This window comes from Scyliorhinus torazame, chromosome 13 (genome assembly GCF_047496885.1).
Source record: "Scyliorhinus torazame isolate Kashiwa2021f chromosome 13, sScyTor2.1, whole genome shotgun sequence".
NCBI lineage: Eukaryota > Metazoa > Chordata > Chondrichthyes > Carcharhiniformes > Scyliorhinidae > Scyliorhinus > Scyliorhinus torazame.
Genome location: NC_092719.1, coordinates 180807814 through 180826399, shown reverse-complemented (window position 1 = coordinate 180826399; position 18586 = coordinate 180807814). Strand labels below are relative to the sequence as shown.

Here is an 18586-nt window from a genome sequence, read left to right as displayed (position 1 = left end):
TTGCAAGGGTTTTGTACATAGTGGTATGGGAGTAACATTTGATTAGGGCTGCACTGTTGCAGCGTGCTGTCGGCAACTCAGGTGGGGATTGAATTGTGTTACAACCCATTTAAGTTTGTGACTGTTACTTCTGGGGGTGTCTGTAATTTAAACTTCAAGATGACACATTTGTGATACTGCCCAGGGGTTCCTGCATTATAAAAGTTATTATTCCAGCAACAGATGCTTTCTTATTTAACATTCAAATTAGAAGTGCTTAGCTTAATTTAACCATTTAAAAAATATTTTACGATGTCAATTCAAATTTCTTACAACTGCTTTTAAAAGGCAGAACATTGCCAAAACAGTATCTGGCATTTATTCATTAGTTAAAAATGAGAGGCTGAGATGCAACCAGTTAACTAATTCTGCTTGATGTTTGCAACTTCTAAGATTAGAAACTCTTTCAGTTCAGATAACTGGAACAATCTGGGGCTACAAATACAACTGTTGGCCCAGCCAATATGCATTTTTGACTAATTTCAGCACCATCACCTCCTTTCTCATCGTCTTTCTCTAAAAGTAACTTTAGCTGTCTCTTGAAATTTCAGATGTCGGATAATCCTGCCCATTAATTCCCTATGTTAAATAAGTCTACTGTCATTTAATATTTACTCATTTTTAAAAGATGCCACACAAGAAGTTTGACGCCCTGCAGACAAGGCAGCCCGCTTGATCAGCATCCTCGCCACCATCTTCAACATTCGCTCCCTCCAGCACTGACTCAGTGGCAGCAGTGCATACAATGAAGGGTGGCATTGCCGTAGTGGTATTGTCGCTGGGCTAGTAATCCAGATTACTCTAGTAATCCCACCGCGGCAGATAAAAATCTGGACTTAAAAGTCTAATGATGTCCATTGTCGATTGTTGCAAAAACCCATCTTGCTCACGAATGACCTTCGGGTGAAATCTGTCGTTGTTACCTGGCCTGCCCGATATGTGACTTAAGGTCCACAGCAATGTAGTTGACTCAGGCAAGCGCAATAAAAGTTAATCCCATGAACGAATAAATTTTATAAATATGCAAGACACACTGCAGCAATTTGCTAAGGCTCCTTCAACAGCACCTTCCAAACCCGTGACCTCTACCACCTAGAAGGACAAGGACAGCAAATGCAAGGGAACAGCTTTTCCTTTCCCTCCAAGCCACACACAATCCTGACTTGGAGCCATATCCCTGTTCCTTCACTGTGGCTGGGTCATAATCCTGGAACTCATTTTCTTACAGTGGGCGTACACCACATGGACTGCAATGGTTCAAGAAGGCAGCTCACCATCACCCTCTGAAGGGCAATTAGGAATGGACACAGTGACGCTCACACCCTTTGAAAGAAAATTCCTAACCTTTCATACAGTAACAACGTGCATCTTTTCAATTAAAATTCTATCTTTTTGCTAATGCAGTCCCATTTTTAAAATCTTTTTCATGGTAATCGTGCAGTGAACTGATGATTTCCAATTGCTTCGCAATAATAATCCAAAGTCATTTTCCTGATCCGAATGTTACAAGGGCAGCGCCAAGGACCCGGATTCGATCCCGGCCCTGGGTCACTGTCCGTGTGGAGTTTGCACATTCTCCACGTGTCTGCGTGAGGCTCACCCCCACAACCCAAAGATGTGCAGGGTGGGTGGATTGGTCACGCTAAATTGCCCCTTAATTGGAAAGAAAAATGAATTGGGTACTCTAAACTAGAATGTTACATGGAATGGAATTTAAAGTGTGACCCCGTGACGAGTTTGGTGAGGGGGCATTTAATTGAGTGGGAGCTCCTTGAGGAGTGGTGTGGGAAAGAGGGGTTCCATTTCATGGGGCACTGGCATATGTATTGGGAGAGGAGGGATCTGTACCATTGGGACTGTCTCCACCTGCAATGATCTGGGACCAGTGACCGAGCGGAAAGGATAAATAAGGTGATCACAAGGACTTTAAACTAGCAAATGTGGGGAGTGGGAAGTTCTGAGGGGAGCTCAGTGCAGCTCCAAAAACAAGGAGCAGGGCAGAGAGTAAAGAAATGGTCAGGAGCCCAATTTCAGGGACTGCAGCTAATTGCAAAACTACAAGTAGTATACTGGTTAAACCAAGAGAGAAAAACAATAAACAAGCAAATAAAGCTTCAGTGCTGAGGAACAGGTTAGTGGGTATAGCCCAATTAAGAGTTCTATATACTAATGCATGGAGTGTAGGCACATATGCAAATTAAAGATTATGATGTAGTAGCTATGACAGAGACATGACTGCAGGATGGTCAGAACTGGGAACTAAATGTACCTGGTTATAAAGTTTACAGGAAGGACAGGAAAATAGCAGAGGGGGTGGAGTAGCCTTCCTGATTAGAAATACTATCACCTCCATGGTGAGGGAGGTTATAATGAGGGGAAAGCATCCAGTGGAGACCAAATGGGTGGAACTGAGGAACAGAAAAGGATCTAAAACTGTAATGTGTTGTGTATCAACCCCCTGGTATGAGTTTTGAGGTGTTAGATTGCATTAATTTAGAAATTAGGCAAGTGTGTAGCAAAGACAGAGTAGTGTTAACGGGGGATTTTAATTTATAGATTGGGAGAGGCAGACAAGCACCTGTCAGAAAGATAGTGAATTTCTGGAATGCGTGTGGGATAGTTTCTGCAGCAATATGTTCTCGGTGCAACAAGGGGGCAGGCAATATTAGATTTAGTTCATTAGATTTTTCACAGTAACTTCATTGCAGTGCTAATGTAAGCCTACTTGTGACAATAAAGTTTATTTTTATTTTTTATGAGCCAAATTTAATTCGTCGCCTAAATGTTCATGAACATTTATAGTGATCACAGCATGATTTAAAACAGAACTGAGGAGAAACTACTTCTCCCAAAAGGTTCAGAATCTGTAGAATTCGCTACCCCATAGTGCGGTGGATGCTGGGACAGCGAGTAAATTTAAGGAGGAGTTGGACAGATTTTAATTAGCAATGGGTTGAAGGGTTGAAGGAGAACAGGCAGGACAGTGGAGATCAGCCATGATCGTAGTGAACGGTGGAACAGGTTTGAGAGGTTAAATTGCCTCTCAACTATTGGCAATATAGTTCCAATACTATATTGGAACTATATAGTTCCTAGTTCCTGGTTCTTATGTTCTAAGAAAAAACTATTCTGCCTAATTCCACCTTCCAGCTCTTGGTCTGTAGCCCTGTGGATAACAACATTTCAAGCACAAACCTTGATTAATGAAGTGGCTCAGAGGTTATGGGAAAAAGACAGGAGAATTGGGATGAGGAAAACATCAGCCATGATTGAATAGCGGAGCGGACCCAGTGGTCCGAATTGCCGAATTCTGCTCCTATATCTTATGGCCTTATGGATTGAATTCAGTGTAGCATTTTAAAGTGAAAAGCACGACTCAGATACAAAAATTCTGGCGTTGGGTAAGGCCGACATTAACGGGATGAGGCAGAGACTGTCCAGGGTAAACCGGGAAGATTTGTTAATGGGTCAAACACTGAAAATCTTGGAGAATATTTAAATAGAACATATAACGAGATAGAGTGAGTATATACCCCTGAGAGGAAAAGGTTCCACTTCACACAAAAAGCAGCCAGGGACAATTAAAGAGTTTAGGGACCTAAAACTAAAAGAAAGGGCTTACAAAAATGCAAAACAAACCACACATCCTGACGAATGGGATAGATACAAAGACCAGCAAAGGGTCACAAAGCAGCTTATAAGAGCTGCTAAAAGGGATTATGAAAGGAAACTTGCAAGGGACATCAAAATCAATAAGAAGAGATTTTATAGTTGTATAAAGGGAAAGTGGGTGGTGAAGAATAATGCAGGCCACCAGAAGTTGAAAATGAGATTCTGTCAGTGATAATGGGGACATGGCAGACATGTTGAACAATTACTTTGCCTCAGTATTTACATCTGAAAAGTTGGTTAACTTTCCAGAAGTCCTGAAAAAATTAATAGACGATAGAGGACAGGGACTTAGTACAATGAACGTAAGTACAGCATCGGTAACTAGGAAATTAATGGAACTAAAGAATGACAAATCCCTAGGACCTGACGGTTTACATCCAAGAATGTTAAAAGAAGTAGGGAGCACATTGTAGATGCCCTGAATATAATCTTTCAGAGTTCCCTCGGGAGTAGTCCCTCTGGATTGGAAAATTGCACATGTCACTCCACTTTTTAAGAAGGGGGAAAGGGGGAAACCAGGGAATTATAGACCGGTTAGCCGAACATCTGTGGTGGAGAAATTGCTGGAGTCATTAATCAGGAATGAGGTAACTGAACACCCCAAAAGTGTTTTAATCAATCAGGGAGAGCCAGCCTGGATTTGTGAAGGGAAGGTCACGACTGACTAATATTATTTAATTTTTTGAAGAGGTGACTAAGGTAGTGGACAGGGGAATGTCTATGGATATTATTTATATGGACTTCTGAAGGTATTTGAAAAAGTCCCACATAAGAGACTTTTTTTGGGGGGGGGGGGGTTTAAACGCATTTTATTCAAACTTGTATCAAAGTAGGTTACAGTAAATAAACACCCCGGGAAACATTCTTCCCCCTGCACCGAACAGCTCCTCAAACACGGTCACAAACATCCCCCACCTTTTCTCAAACTCCCCACATTCAACAGCCGTCTTATATTACTCGCGAGCTGCCGTGATTACTGCCTGCTTCATCGTCTCCGACAACTCCCCCTTCTCCAGTGCTTCATTAAACACCCCCAACAGATGTGGTGCCAGGTCCGCCACAATTCCTTATAAAATCCTGCCGGGTACCCATCCGGCCCAGGGGCCTTCGCCGACTTCATACCCCTGATACTATCCAGCACCTCCCTCAGCCCCAGGGGCTCCTCCAAAGCCTGCCTCTTTGCTTTCTCCACCTGGGGAAATTCCAGCTCGTCCAGAAACCACCCCATGTCCCCCTCCTCTCCTCCTGGGTCTGCCTCATAAAGTCCCTGGTAATACTCTCTAAATGCCTCGTTTAGCTTCCTTGGCTCTGACACCACATCCCCAGCCCCAGTCCGGATCTTCAATATTTCCCTGGATGCAGCCTGCCTCCGCAGCTGGTGTGCCAGCATACGGCTCGCCTTCTCCTCATACTCGTATTGCACCCCTCTTGCCCTACGCAGTTGCCCTACCGCCCTCCCCATTGTCAGCCTGTCAAATTGCACATAAGAGACTGTTAGCTAAGGTGGAAATCCACGGTGTTAAGGGCAAATTATTGACATGGTTAGGAAATTGATTGAGTGGCAAGCGACAGGGAGTGGGGATAATGGGTAATTGTCCAAGTGTCAGCACGGTGGCATAGGGGTTAGCACTGCTGCCTCCCAGTGCCAGGGACCCGGGTTCAATTCCTGCCTCGGGTGACTGTGTGTAGTTTGTACATTCTCCCCCAGTCTGCATGGGTTTCCTCTGGGTGCTCCAGTTTCCTAATGGAATGCTCGCCTTTATATCTAGAGGATTGGAGTATAAAGACACAGAGATAATGCTGCAGTGCAGAACCTAGGTAGACCTCACTTGGAGGACTGTGAGCAGTTCTGGGCACCACACTTTAGGAAGGATATTTTGGTCTTGGAGGGAGTAAAGCACGGGTTTACAAAAGTGATACCTGGACAATAGTGATTAAGTTACAAGGAGACATTAATCAAATTAGACTTGCTTTCTCTAGAAATGAGAAGGTTAAGGGGTGATCTGATCAAAGTATTCAATATAACAACAGGGAAAGACAGGGTAGATAAAGATAAACTATTTCCACTGATTGGACATTCTAAATCTAGGGGGCATAGTCTAAAAATTAGGGCTAGAACTTTCTGGACTGATGTACTTCTTCACTCAAAGGGTTGTAGAGGTTTGAACCTCTCTCCCACAAACAGGAGTTGAAGATAGAACAATTGTTAATTTTAAATCTGAGCTAGATTTTTGTTGAGCAAGGATATTAAGGGATATGAGCCAAAGGCAGGTATATGGAGTTAGATCATCGATCAGCCATGATTGTATTAAATAGCGGGGCAGGCTTGAGGGGCTGAATGGCCTACTCCTGTTCCTATGAAAGCACTTCCAAACCCTTCCAAATTGCTGCAGTGTGCCTTGTATATGTTTTAAATTACAAATTCCTGGGATATGGGGGTCACTGGCAATATGGGTGTCGCTGGCAATATGGGTGTCGCTGACGATATGGGTGTCGCTGGCGATATGGGGGTCGCTGGCAATATGGGGGTCGCTGGCGATATGGGTGTCGCTGACGATATGGGTGTCACTGGCAATATGGGTGTCGCTGGCGATATGGGTGTCGCTGGCAATATGGATGTCGCTGACGATATGGGTGTCACTGGCAATATGGGTGTCGCTGGCAATATGGGTGTCGCTGACGATATGGATGTCGCTGGCGATATGGGTGTCGCTGGCAATATGGGTGTCGCTGGCGATATGGGTGTCGCTGACGATATGGGTGTTGCTGGCAATATGGGTGTCGCTGACAATATGGGTGTCGCTGGCGATATGGGTGTTGCTGACGATATGGGTGTCGCTGGCAATATGGGTGTCGCTGGCGATATGGGTGTCGCTGGCGATATGGGTGTCGCTGACGATATGGGTGTCGCTGGCGATATGGGTGTCGCGGGCGATATGGGTATCGCTGATGATATGGGTGTCGCTGACTATATGGGTGTTGCTGGCAATATGGGTGTCGCTAGCAATATGGGTGTCGCTAGCAATATGGGTGTCGCTGACGATATGGGTGTCGCTGGCGATATGGGTGTCGCTGGCGATATAGGTGGCGCGGGCGATATGGGTGTCGCTGATGATATGGGTGTCGCTGGCGATATAGGTGGCGCGGGCGATATGGGTGTCGCTGATGATATGGGTGTCGCTGACTATATGGGTGTTGCTGGCAATATGGGTGCCGCTAGCAATATGGGTGTCGCTAGCAATATGTGTGTCGCTGACAATATGGGTGTCGCTGGCGATATGGGTGTCGCTGACGATATGGGTGTCGCTAGCAATATGGGTGTCGCTGGCAATAGGGGTGTCGCTGGCAATATGCGTGTCGCTGACGATATGGGTGTCGCTGGCAATATGGGTGTCGCTGGAGATTTGGGGGTCACTGGCAATATGGGTGTCGCTGGCAATATGGGTGTCGCTGGCAATATGGGTGTCGCTGGCAATATGGGTGTCGCTGACGATATGGGTGTCGCTGGCGATATGGGTGTCACTGGCAATATGGGTGTCGCTGACGCTATGGGTGTCACTGGCAATATGGGTGTCGCTGGCGATATGGGTGTCGCTGGCAATATGGGTGTCGCTGGCAATATGGGTGTCGCTGACGCTATGGGTGTCACTGGCAATATGGGTGTCGCTGGCGATATGGGTGTCGCTGGCAATATGGGTGTCGCTGACGCTATGGGTGTCACTGGCAATATGGGTGTCGCTGGCGATATGGGTGTCGCTGGCAATATGGGTGTCGCTGGCAATATGGGTGTCGCTGACGATATGGGTGTCGCTGGCAATATGGGTGTCGCTGGCCATATGGATGACGCTGGCAATATGGGTGTCGCTGATGATATGGGTGTCACTGGCAATATGAGTGTCGCTGACGCTATGGGTGTCACTGGCAATATGGGTGTCGCTGGCAATATGGGTGTCGCTGGCAATATGGGTGTCGCTGGCAATATGGGTGTCGCTGGCGATATGGGTGTCGCTGACGATATGGGTGTCGCTGGTGATACGGGGGTCGCTGGCAATATGGGTGTCGCTGGCGATATGGGTGTCGCTGACGATATGGGTGTCGCTAGCAATATGGGTGTCGCTGGCAATATGGGTGTCACTGGCAATATGGGTGTCGCTGACGGTATGGGTGTCGCTGGTGATATGGGTGTCGCTGACGATATGGGTGTCGCTAGCAATATGGGTGTCGCTGACGATATGGGTGTCGCTGGCAATATGGGTGTCGCTGGCAATATGGGTGTCGCTGGTGATATGGGTGTCGCTGGCAATATGGGTGTCGCTGGCAATATGGGTGTCGCTGACGATATGGGTGTCGCTGACGATATGGGTGTCACTGACGATATGGGTGTCGCTGGTGATATGGGTGTCGCTGACGATATGGGTGTCGCTGGCGATATGGGTGTCGCTGACGATATGGGTGTCGCTGACGATATGGGTGTCGCTGGCTGAGCCAGCATTTATAGCTCATCCCCAAGTACATTAAAGAGTCAGCCACATTGCTGTGGATCTGGAGTCACATGTAGGCCAGACCAGAAGAGGACGACAGATTTCCTTCCCTAAAGGACATTAGTGAACCAGGAGGGAAATGCTCCATCATTTCCAATTCCAGCCAGCCCCCTCTTGCCCAACCCTCTTCCAGGTCAGGGGGCTAGTGGGAATTGGAAGTGACGGAGTGGGGAGAGGCTGGTGGAGGAAGGGACTTGAGGTTGGGGGGGGGGGGGAGAGGGCAGAGGTTTGGGGGGGTGTGAGTGATAGGCCCCGAGACTGGGCTGGAGCTGGCTGACAGACCCATGTAGGTACGTTTCCAGCAGGCCTGAGGGGGACGGAGAGAGTCCAGGCCAACCTGAGAGCTGGGTATTGCCAATTTATGGCAGGGAAAGTGGGATCAGGAAAAATAAACTAGGGGGTGGGTATAGAGCAAGATTGTGGTTCTTAGCCATGCATTGGGTGGTGGAATTTTTTCTTTACATTTTTTTAGTTAACATTATGTTTTTATCTTTTTCTGTTCTTTCCTCTTCAAGCGTAAATCATGCTGGGATGCCTGGTTTGCTTGGGCAGTAGCATGGCCTGGACATTGGGGAGGACACCGCCCTGGGCTGTGGTAGCTTCTTCCAGCAGCTTCATTAGCTCCTCGTTCTTGCAGATGGCAATCTGCGGGTGATTAAGAATGACGCATGTCTTGTTTTTGTCCCGAGCCACATTGGCCACCAGCTCCGAGGATCTTGGAGATCAGGTGCTGCATTGCGGCCAAGCAGACAAGGGCTGTTAGGAAGGGAGTTCCAGGATTTTGACTCAGTGACAGTGAAGGAATGGCGGTATAGTTGCAAATGAGGAAACTACCAATCTGCTGCCCTTGTCCTTCAGGTGGTAGAGGTTGTGGGGTTGGAAGGTGTTATATTATTTGTTTGTAATGTGTCGTTACTCTTTGCTTTACTTCCTAATGGTCTGATGGCTAGATTTCAAAGAAACTACCAATCTTCAATTCAAAGCAAAAAAGGTTTAATGAATAACAAATGTAATACTAATGGGTTTGTTCACTCTTACAAAACTATAACTGGTGATAAAGTAAATCAGAATAGGAATTAACCATGTTTTACTATAAGTATCAACTATGCTATAACTCTCTCTCTAACTGCTGTTTAGTCACTCCTGGTTCGAAGAGAGCCAAGATCCTTTGAGATCACGGGCGGGATTCTCTCAGCCTGGGGCCAGGCCGGAGAATCCCCGTGACCGGTGCGAATCGCGCCACGCCAACCCGACGCCGGCATGCGCTTCTTCGCAGAGCGGAGAATCGGCGCCATTGGCACGGGAGTGGTTCGCGGGGCGACGGACGGGGGCCGCTCTACGCAGCCTGCCCGCCGATTCGCAGCCCGGGATGGGCCGAGCGGCCATTGTAAAGACGCCGAGTCCCGCCGCCGCCGCCCACACCTGCTATCAGCCGGCTGGAACTCGTCGTGGAAAGGTCGGGGGGTGGCCTGTGGGCGGGGAGAGGGGGTCCGACCCCGGGGGGGGGGCCTCCGATGTGGCCTGGCCCGCGATCGGGGCCCACCGATCAGTTGGCCAGCCTCTCTGGCTGGCGGCCTCCTTTCTTCCGCGCCGGCCCCTGTAGTCCTGCACCATGTTGCGTCGGGGCCGGCACTTTGAAGGAAGCTACTGCGCATGCACGCATTGGCGCTGGTGCCACTGCACATGTGCGGATCCCGCGCCGCCCAGCTCACGCCGGGATCAGCAGCTGGAGCAGCGTGAGCCACTACAGTGCTGTGCTGGCCCCCTGTAGGGGCCAGAATTGCTGATCCTGAGGCTGTGTCGACGCCATCGAGAAACGCGACCGTGCTTCCGACAACGTCAACACTTAGCCTTAGGATCACAGAATCCCGCCCCACATATTTATACATGAATCTAGTGCTGCTATCTAGTGGTGGTCTTACACTATGATGTAGTTGTTAACTCTTTATATACCAGCATATATACATATCACTACAGAAGTGCTGCCAAGGAGCCTTGGTGAGTTTCTAGCTTCCTTATTTTGTTATAGACTTTTAAATTTAATTCCATGCACTGTTACTTCTCAATAGTGTCACATTTACTTTGTTACTTATATTTTTGACTATTTCTTTACCTGACACCTCCCTAAGCCTCTGGAAAATATCCGTTGTTTCTCCCCCAGAGTTGGTGACCCTGGTGGAGCTGGCACAGCAGAAGGGCCAGAGAAGGATCAGAAGGATGCCTGCTGAAATGGAATGGGTGAGGAAAGTTCTTGGGGAAAATTTTGAAAATAAACGTTAAGATTTGTTTTTCCACCATAACATGTAGGAAGCTGCGATGATATCCTCCTGCATCATGTTGATGCCTAATGATTGCACTGAATGATTGATTAACACCTCCAAACCCAAGTGATCACTTCTATAAATTTAACAAGCAAGCAATGAGTGTTTCAATGATCTCAAGATTAATTCTGAATTGCACCATTTGATGTCAAATCAGTACAGGTAATTTGCAAGCTTTTATAAATGCTGAATTGATGACCAATCTTTCACATCACGTTTTTTTCTAGCTTTTAGGACAACTTTTATCCTGCGCTCCAACCCTTTTTCAATTCTTCATGAGCCTGCCCATTAATCTTCAATGTGGTGACCACCTGCTATTAACTTATTACTTTATCAAAATATAAAATGGAGAAAATAGATACACAACAGAACTTTATATTGTGACTATCCAAGACATTTAGTAACATTTATTTCATTCTCCATTTTATTATTTTTCCAAGTTCATGCCCCTTCCCCAACTCTATTTAATTTACAGTTGTTTGCTGGTACAGAACGAAGATTGCTAAACAAAACACATGCTGTTGAAGCTTTCTGTCTGGCACTCATCAGGACAATTTGCAAGAATGCCAAACTGTAAAGGGAACAACAATTTATTTTGCATGAGAAGAGAGGCCAACGCACCTACTAATCACTTCCAAGCAATCAGCACTTTCCTCTCCTTTATGTAATTTTCATTCACCAACTGAGCCTCATTTCCAGCCTAATTTGCCACCCCACCCCAAGATTCTTTGCCAACCCCATTTCTTCCACCCAACATTGGATGAGATGGTTTGCTAGTCCTGGCCCATTTCCCTCTCTCTTTCTTTCACCTTGCCTCACCCCCCTGCTCTGCTGCCTTCCCTTCTCTTTCGCTCAATTCCTCGCTTCGCTCAGTCCAATTGTCCCCTGACCTGCTAACCCGCCTTGACCCCAAATCCTGCGCTTTTGATGCCCCTGTGCAATGTCACAGGAAATCGAACAGTGCAAGAAAAGAGTTAATCAATTCTTTAAATTTACAACTATCCTTAGATTGGTTTTTCATCAATGAATTTCAAGTCTGTCAGTCAGCTTTGTATGAAGTTATGTCAATATTTTGTAAATCATCGCATGCAAGACCCAAGGCATATGTTTGTGCAGACTGCTTTTGGTCATTGTAATGTGTATTGATGGTCAGTTTCGTACACTGGAGAATTTCCATTCAATCAGCTTACACTCCAGAACGTCTGATTGGATGCAGGTCTTTTCAGTTTTTAATCAACAACTGGCCTGCAAATGCTAGTTAAGGCATGCGCTGATGACAGCCAGCTGAATGATACAAAAGCAGCCAGACTGGGAACTGTACCACTCAATATGACTGCAATTGTTTTCAGATCGTGTGCGTGCGAGAATAATGTAGCTTCCTTTGCACAGAACGCAAGAAGCTGTTTTTTGTTTCTCGGAGAGTCTTTCTGCAAAAGAGTTATAATTTTGGGTCGAACAAAATCGAATAGCTTACTGGTGAGGTCAGAAAATGAGACCTCTAGACTTTGCCATGTGGCATTAAAAAAAATTAAAGGCAAGCGGTTTAATTATTCTGGTTTCCTTTTTGAGTCTGTTGCCCAGACTTTGAAATTGAAGCAATGAAAAATAAACACTGCTTCTGGTAATGAAAACACAGCGAACAGAATCCGAAGTTATTTTGTGAATGCCTTTCACAAAACCAGTTTGGACAGTCCTTTAAGGTATTACACGTGAAAGGAGACATGAAATGAGTAAATATACATTTGTCAGGCTACATCACAGCACATTTGAGTCCATTCTTTTGCATTTCACCTGGTAAATATCGCCTTTATGTGCGGCATGCTGTTGCAGCTGTACTTGCTGGCAACAGGAAAAAATGTGTCAGCAATTCACCTGAATCAGACTTGCTAAAACTGCTTTGCCTCCCAATTTCTTCTGTGACAAGTAATGGTCTGTTTATTTTAAACTTTTTTTTGCCTCAAGCAAATAATTCCTTTTCTGTCACCCAAGTATTGTCCCAGTGGGTAATGCTTGCTAAAGATCTTAACCACAAATGCCTACAAAAGCATTACCTACCAGCAAATAGAAGCAATCAGTGAGTCCATTGTGAAATAAAACCAGAGAGGCTGAATCAGGAATGAAGCCAGCATAGAGTTCTTCCACAAATGCTGTAAAAACATCTTGCATGTGAATTACTACAACCAGAGTGTTTTTTTAACATATAGTGTAATTGTTTATGCACCAGAGTTTCCTGGAGCAAAGCACATTGCTTTAATGTATTTTGCTTTAATAACATGTAGTGACTCCCCACCCCCAGCATTTTCCCCAATTTATTAAATAATGTAGCAACTATGAACATGAATATTTAGTTCCTTTACAGTTTGAAAAATATTGCTGCTCATTTCCCAAATGGTTTTAATGATCTTGGCCTTACAACTCTCGTGGTTTTGCAAATTCAAATTGCAATATCAACTGTAATTTGAGATTTGCCTCACTGGGGTGACTTTCAACTGAGCTATTATTTAGAACACCGTCCAGCCGTAGATCTTTGGTGGCAGAGGTTGGGGTTGCTTCAACAGGACTACTGGACTCTCTCAAATCCCTATACCTACTCTCATCTGATCATCATAGAATCATAGAATTTAAAGTGCAGAAGGAGGCCATTCGGCCCATCGGGTCTGCACCAGCCCTTGGAAAGAGCTCCCCAATTAAGCCCACACTTCCAACCTATTCCCGTAACCCAGTAAGCCCACACAACCTTTTTTTGGACACTAAGAGCAATTTAATATGGCCAATCCACCTAACCCGCACATCTTTGGACTGTGGGAGGAAACCGGAGCACCCGAAGGAAACCCACGCAGACACGAGGAGAATGTGCAGACTCCGCGCAGACAGTGATCCAAGCCGGGAATCGAACCTGGGACCCTGGAGCTGTGAAGCAACTGTGCTAACCACTGTGCTACCATGCTGCCCATCGTGGAGTGATGTTGGTGTTGATGAAAGGACCAAAGCAAGAACTGTTCCTCTCTACAACTCTGGCACACTGATGACTGGATAATACATTTGATAGCGAGAAGGCGACAGCCTAGATTTATGCTGTGACTATTTCTTCACAGATGCCATTCCAGCCTCTAATATTTCATAGAAGTAGCTATTCATTTGTGCACTTCGCTAATAATCAATGAAAGTGCCCTTCCTGTTTATTTCCTTTGTTCCTATTTCTATTTTTTTTGGTCCATTGACTCATAATTGGGATGTGCTTTTAAGCAGAAGACTCACAGTTGGAACATTTTGCTTGCTAGGACACTGTGTTCCCGGATTATGTATTTTGGGAAGGAGAATCCAGACTCTTCGACACCTAGTGGATCCTAGGGACCAGGTTTAGAGGGAGTCGGTTCGATTGATTATCTGGCAACCACTGGGTTGGCCAGGGACAGTGGTCTGCCTGACATGGTCAGTGATTGATTCCTGCATGATGCTTTCTGAGGGAACTGGGCTGAAGTGTTTAAACCTTGGAAGTGAAAGTAATGCTCTCTCTCTCTCCTGCCTGCTGAAGTGAGAGAACTGATATATGTTCTGAAAGCAGTGAGTGCCTGGCACATCCTTTGCTGTGAACCTAAAATGATGCTGAGTCTGCAGAGAAGGTAGACAACCTTGCCAGAGAAAACCATCTCAAGCCTAGAAGAAAGAAGTACCAAAACGAAAGCCTGAACTTCAGAAAGACATTGACTGGAAGTCATCCCAGTGCACCAATGATCCTTATCCTTTTATTTTTATTAATATTTTTATTTATCTTTCCACCACTCTTTCCTCTCTGTGTTGTTTGTCTGTACGTGCGTGTACAGAGATTGGGATGGGGCAAGTTAGGAAGGAGGGGTTGGGAAAGGTGTAGTAGATAGGCAGCTAAATTTTCTGTCCATTTAATTATAATACTGTACATAATAAAAGGTTACTTGCGTTAAAGTTACAAACCTGGTGACTGTCGTTTATTGGGCTCAAGCAAGGGCCTCGGGAATTGTAAATAAAATCTAATTTCACCTGTGTTGCAACTCCGGGTCAAGGGGGGCTGGAATTAACTGCGTGATAGCCAGGGTGTCAGGACAACAATCATGGGTGCATTTCAAGAAATATTCACTTGAAATGATCAGCCTTGAATCACTGGTCATTTTTCCATGCCCTATCGTAAGCGTATCAAGACCTAATGTAGCAGCCTTATTGCTGATCAGGCAGGGGTCAGCTGACTCGACAAAGACTGGGGGATCGAACCTGTGACCTTCCTAACTGTGTGGCCCCACTACTTACTAAGTCATAGGGAAGCCAGACTGGTTGTTTTATCGAAAAGCAATCTCGGCCTTTGAGTGCTTGTCAAATGTAACAAAGAAGTAATAACTTTGTCCTTGCTGTCAAAATTATAATTGCAATTAAGCTACTCATTCAAAATCTACAACAATGTGTTTGTTTGGGCCAAGTTAGCAGATGTTGTTAAAACCTATAAATCCAAAAAGGTTGTTGTTTATTCTGTCATCAACTACTGTTGGCAACACGCAGCCAGCAATATATCTTCTCTCACTCACATTCTGATAACATCTCTTTAATGAAATGCTGTGGGTGATAATCATCCAGAGAAAGGCAGTTATCCATTTCAGACTTGGTTTTTTTCAAATATGGGTGCAAATGCTACGCTCCATTTAACACCAGCTAATGCCTGAGGATGTTTTCTTGATTAGAGGCAGGATACCAAACATTAATCAGATGTGTGGATCATTCACAGGTCACTAGCTCCTCCTGCACAAACCATGGAAACAAATAACTGATCAAAGGGTTAGCATGAGTAAACCTGTAAAAAGGAAGTCACTTTTTTTAATATTAAAAATTAAACATTGCTGCAAGATCTCAGAAATGTTTAATCTTAAACGGTCAAAGAGGCACATATCACATTTCATAGGCCTTCGGGCCATCTTGGGTTTTGGTATGTACTTTTTCAAGTCATACCTATAGATATAGGGGGTGAATGAAGGGATGGCTATGTCAACAATTATGGAACAAAATACTGTGGCTTTTGCAGTCCTTCCCAACACTTCTGAATCTTGATATGGCTCAACTTTATAGACCTCAGCTTTAAAGTTCTAATTGTTGTTTTGCAGTACCGTAGAATTCCTACAGTGCAGAAGGAGGTAATTTAACCCATCAAGCCTGCATCCTACTCAAGCCCACTGTCCCACCCTATCCCCACAACCCCACCTAACCTGCACACCTTTGGACACTAAGGGGCAATTTAGCACGGCCAATCCACCTAACCTGCACATGTTTGGACTGTGGGAAGAAACCGGAGTATACAGGGAGAAAGTGCAAACTCCACACAGACAGTGACCCAAGGCTAGAATGGAACTAGGGTTCCTGGTGTTGTGAAGCAGCAGTGCTAACCACTGTGTCACTATGGCGCCCTTGGTCCACCTTTGCTGAATTCTGAACTGCTCCCAATCCTCTGGCTTGCTACTTTTTATGACTCCTCTTTGGATCTAATACAATTTGTAGCCACCTGGGTTGGCCACTTCCCGACTTTAATTATCCCGACAGGATAATTAAATGGTGACCCGCAAAGACTGCAGGGAAATTCAGTCAACACAGGCAAAACAAGCAGGTGCAAAGTTTCCTGTGTATCAGAACTTACAGAAACCCAGACAGCACTGAAACTAACAGTCATCTGCATATTAATGACCGATCCCCGGGAATAATTGGAAACAGTTATGGTAAACGAGGCCAAGCCAGACTCCTCGACGCCAGCAGGAGCCAAGACAAAGGAAGGCCAACGGACACCTAGGGACCGCCCAGCAATCAGGGAACAGCTCCAGTATTGGAGAAATCGATCCAAGTGATCGGAACGTAGTCCAATCACTTGGAACCAGGTACGGAGTCCGCCCAAAAGGGCACAAAGCCCCTGGGGACTATAAAATAGAGTCCTCAAGTTCAATTCGTCCTTCCTGGCAGGGTCTCTCAGCAGCTCGAAACAACCCTTGAACTTGACCTGCCTAAGTTGCTGCATCAACCAAGTAGGTCTCCAGTCAACGCACGGTACGAGATAGGCGCTCCTAGCTACTAGTCCATACCAGCTTTGAAGCCTGCAGACTCAGAACCTGAACGGAAAGCCATTTGTTCCCCTGACCTGGTGGGCCAGTTCCAAAGCTAAGTATAGGCCTTTTAGTGTTAGAGATAGTCTAGTAAGTAGAATTTTATGCATGAGTAGTGATTGACTATGTATAATAAATGTGTTTTGATTTGGAACTTAATAACTGGTGTATTGAGTTATTGATCAGTACTTGAACTTGAACCTTGTGGCAGTATCATAAAGATACCTTGGGACTCTAGAGCAAAGGTTATAGAAGCAGAGCAAATTAAGCAAAGACACAACGAGCAACATTTACTGCTGTGTCTGAGCCAAATTAAGAACAAACCAAAAGTTAGCAACAAATTCCTAATTTATTTTGTTATCCATGGTTGGGCCGCTGTCCACGTTTCCACATTAGAAAGCTGAGACACCCACGACAAGCATCATAAATAGTAGAGGGAATAGCAAAATAGGCTTTCATATCATCACCCATTTACATCGAATGTCATTCTTTGTGATCTGTAAATGCAATTCAGTTGTATATAAATGCAATGTCTCATCTCATAACGAAGTGTCAAGCTCAAATTTGCCAATTCCTATATAACTGCTAAAGGATTTCACACACTGTGCTGAATTTTCACTTTTGGAGTGGGAAACAGAAGATGGGACTGTTTCCAGGACCAGAATCTGTCCCCAGGGTTGGGTCGAGTCGGGGGGATGAGGGGTGGTGTTGGGGTGGGGAGGGGTAGCAGTCGTTTATTGGGATTTTGATCTCCTTAGTTCCCCTGGAAACCGGTTTACTGACTGTGGTAAACCACTGTGTTCCTATATTAAGGGTTGTACGATAGAACCTGCACTACAGGTTCACCTGGGCCCCTGCATGCTAGCTCCGCCCAGGAGCCGGGTTATAAATATGCGTGGCCTTCAGCTCGCAGCCATTTCGTCAGCTGCTGTAGGAGGCCACACTTCAGATACTAATAAAGCCTCAGTTTGAATTCAACTTCGTCTCCAGACAAATTGATCATGCCTCACTGACCAATTAAGAGAAGCAGGCAGGCTCACTAAGAGTGCCAATTAGAGACCTTTCAGCTGGCAAGGAAGTCATGTTGGAATTGTATAGAACATTGGTGAGGCCACAGCTGGAGTACTGTGTGCAGTTCTGGTCGCCGCATTGGAGGAGGGATGTGGTTGCACTAGAGCGGGTGCAGTGGCAGAGGAAGACCAAATGTATTTACATTTCAATGATGTTACCCCTTATCCCTGTGCTCTCTCCAAATCTCTGCCTTTATGAATTCAGATGGTCTGGAGGCTTGACAATTCTTCAGATCTCGTTCTGGTCACATTCAGAAAAGTGACAGGCTCTGGTCATTTGGGCAACACTTTTTGATTCAGAGTTTATGTGGTCTGTGTTTCTAGAACTTGTTAGTCTTTTGATCTGCTGTTTCCGCTCCTTAGAGGTGAACTTCTCTTTGTCAACTCCCTATCTGCTCTGCCTGGGGACCACACGGCTTGTCCCATTCATTCTGCAGAACTTGTTCACCCCGTTTATTTATGGTATGAAACCGGTTTTACTTTTTCTGTGTCATCCACCATGATCTTTGTGGGAGTTGAAGGTACCTCAACCTGTCGTTTGGATGTTCCTCATTGGTGAGCTCACCTTGCGGTTTGGCTTTTATCATGACACTATGTTCTTCCAAGTGTCTCTGTGCCTCACTGAGCTGTGCTTTGGTGAGTTGATGGTCGCTAGTTCCTTGCTCCAGGATTGTCTTGCAGCTTTGAGTGTTGGCTGAAGGTTGTGGTGTCCATGCCATGGTGTTTATAGGTAGTGTGACAGCAACTGTCGGAGCTTGAGGGTTGGGGCTCAATCTTCTGTTGCTGATCACTTGCCTGTGTGTCTTCCACTTGAGATACGGTGGTAATTATCTGAA

The 18586-nt window shown here is 45.5% G+C and overlaps 1 long non-coding RNA gene across 1 annotated transcript in view; it reads left to right on the top strand.

Annotated features, from left to right (window-relative positions):
• The window catches only part of LOC140387747 (uncharacterized), an 88185-nt gene that overhangs the window by 28982 nt on the left and 40617 nt on the right, over window positions 1–18586 (top strand). Inside the window, exon 3 of the long non-coding RNA XR_011933996.1 lies at window positions 10414–10490. This is a non-coding gene — a long non-coding RNA (uncharacterized lncRNA). The remainder of the gene's footprint in view (window positions 1–10413; window positions 10491–18586) is intronic.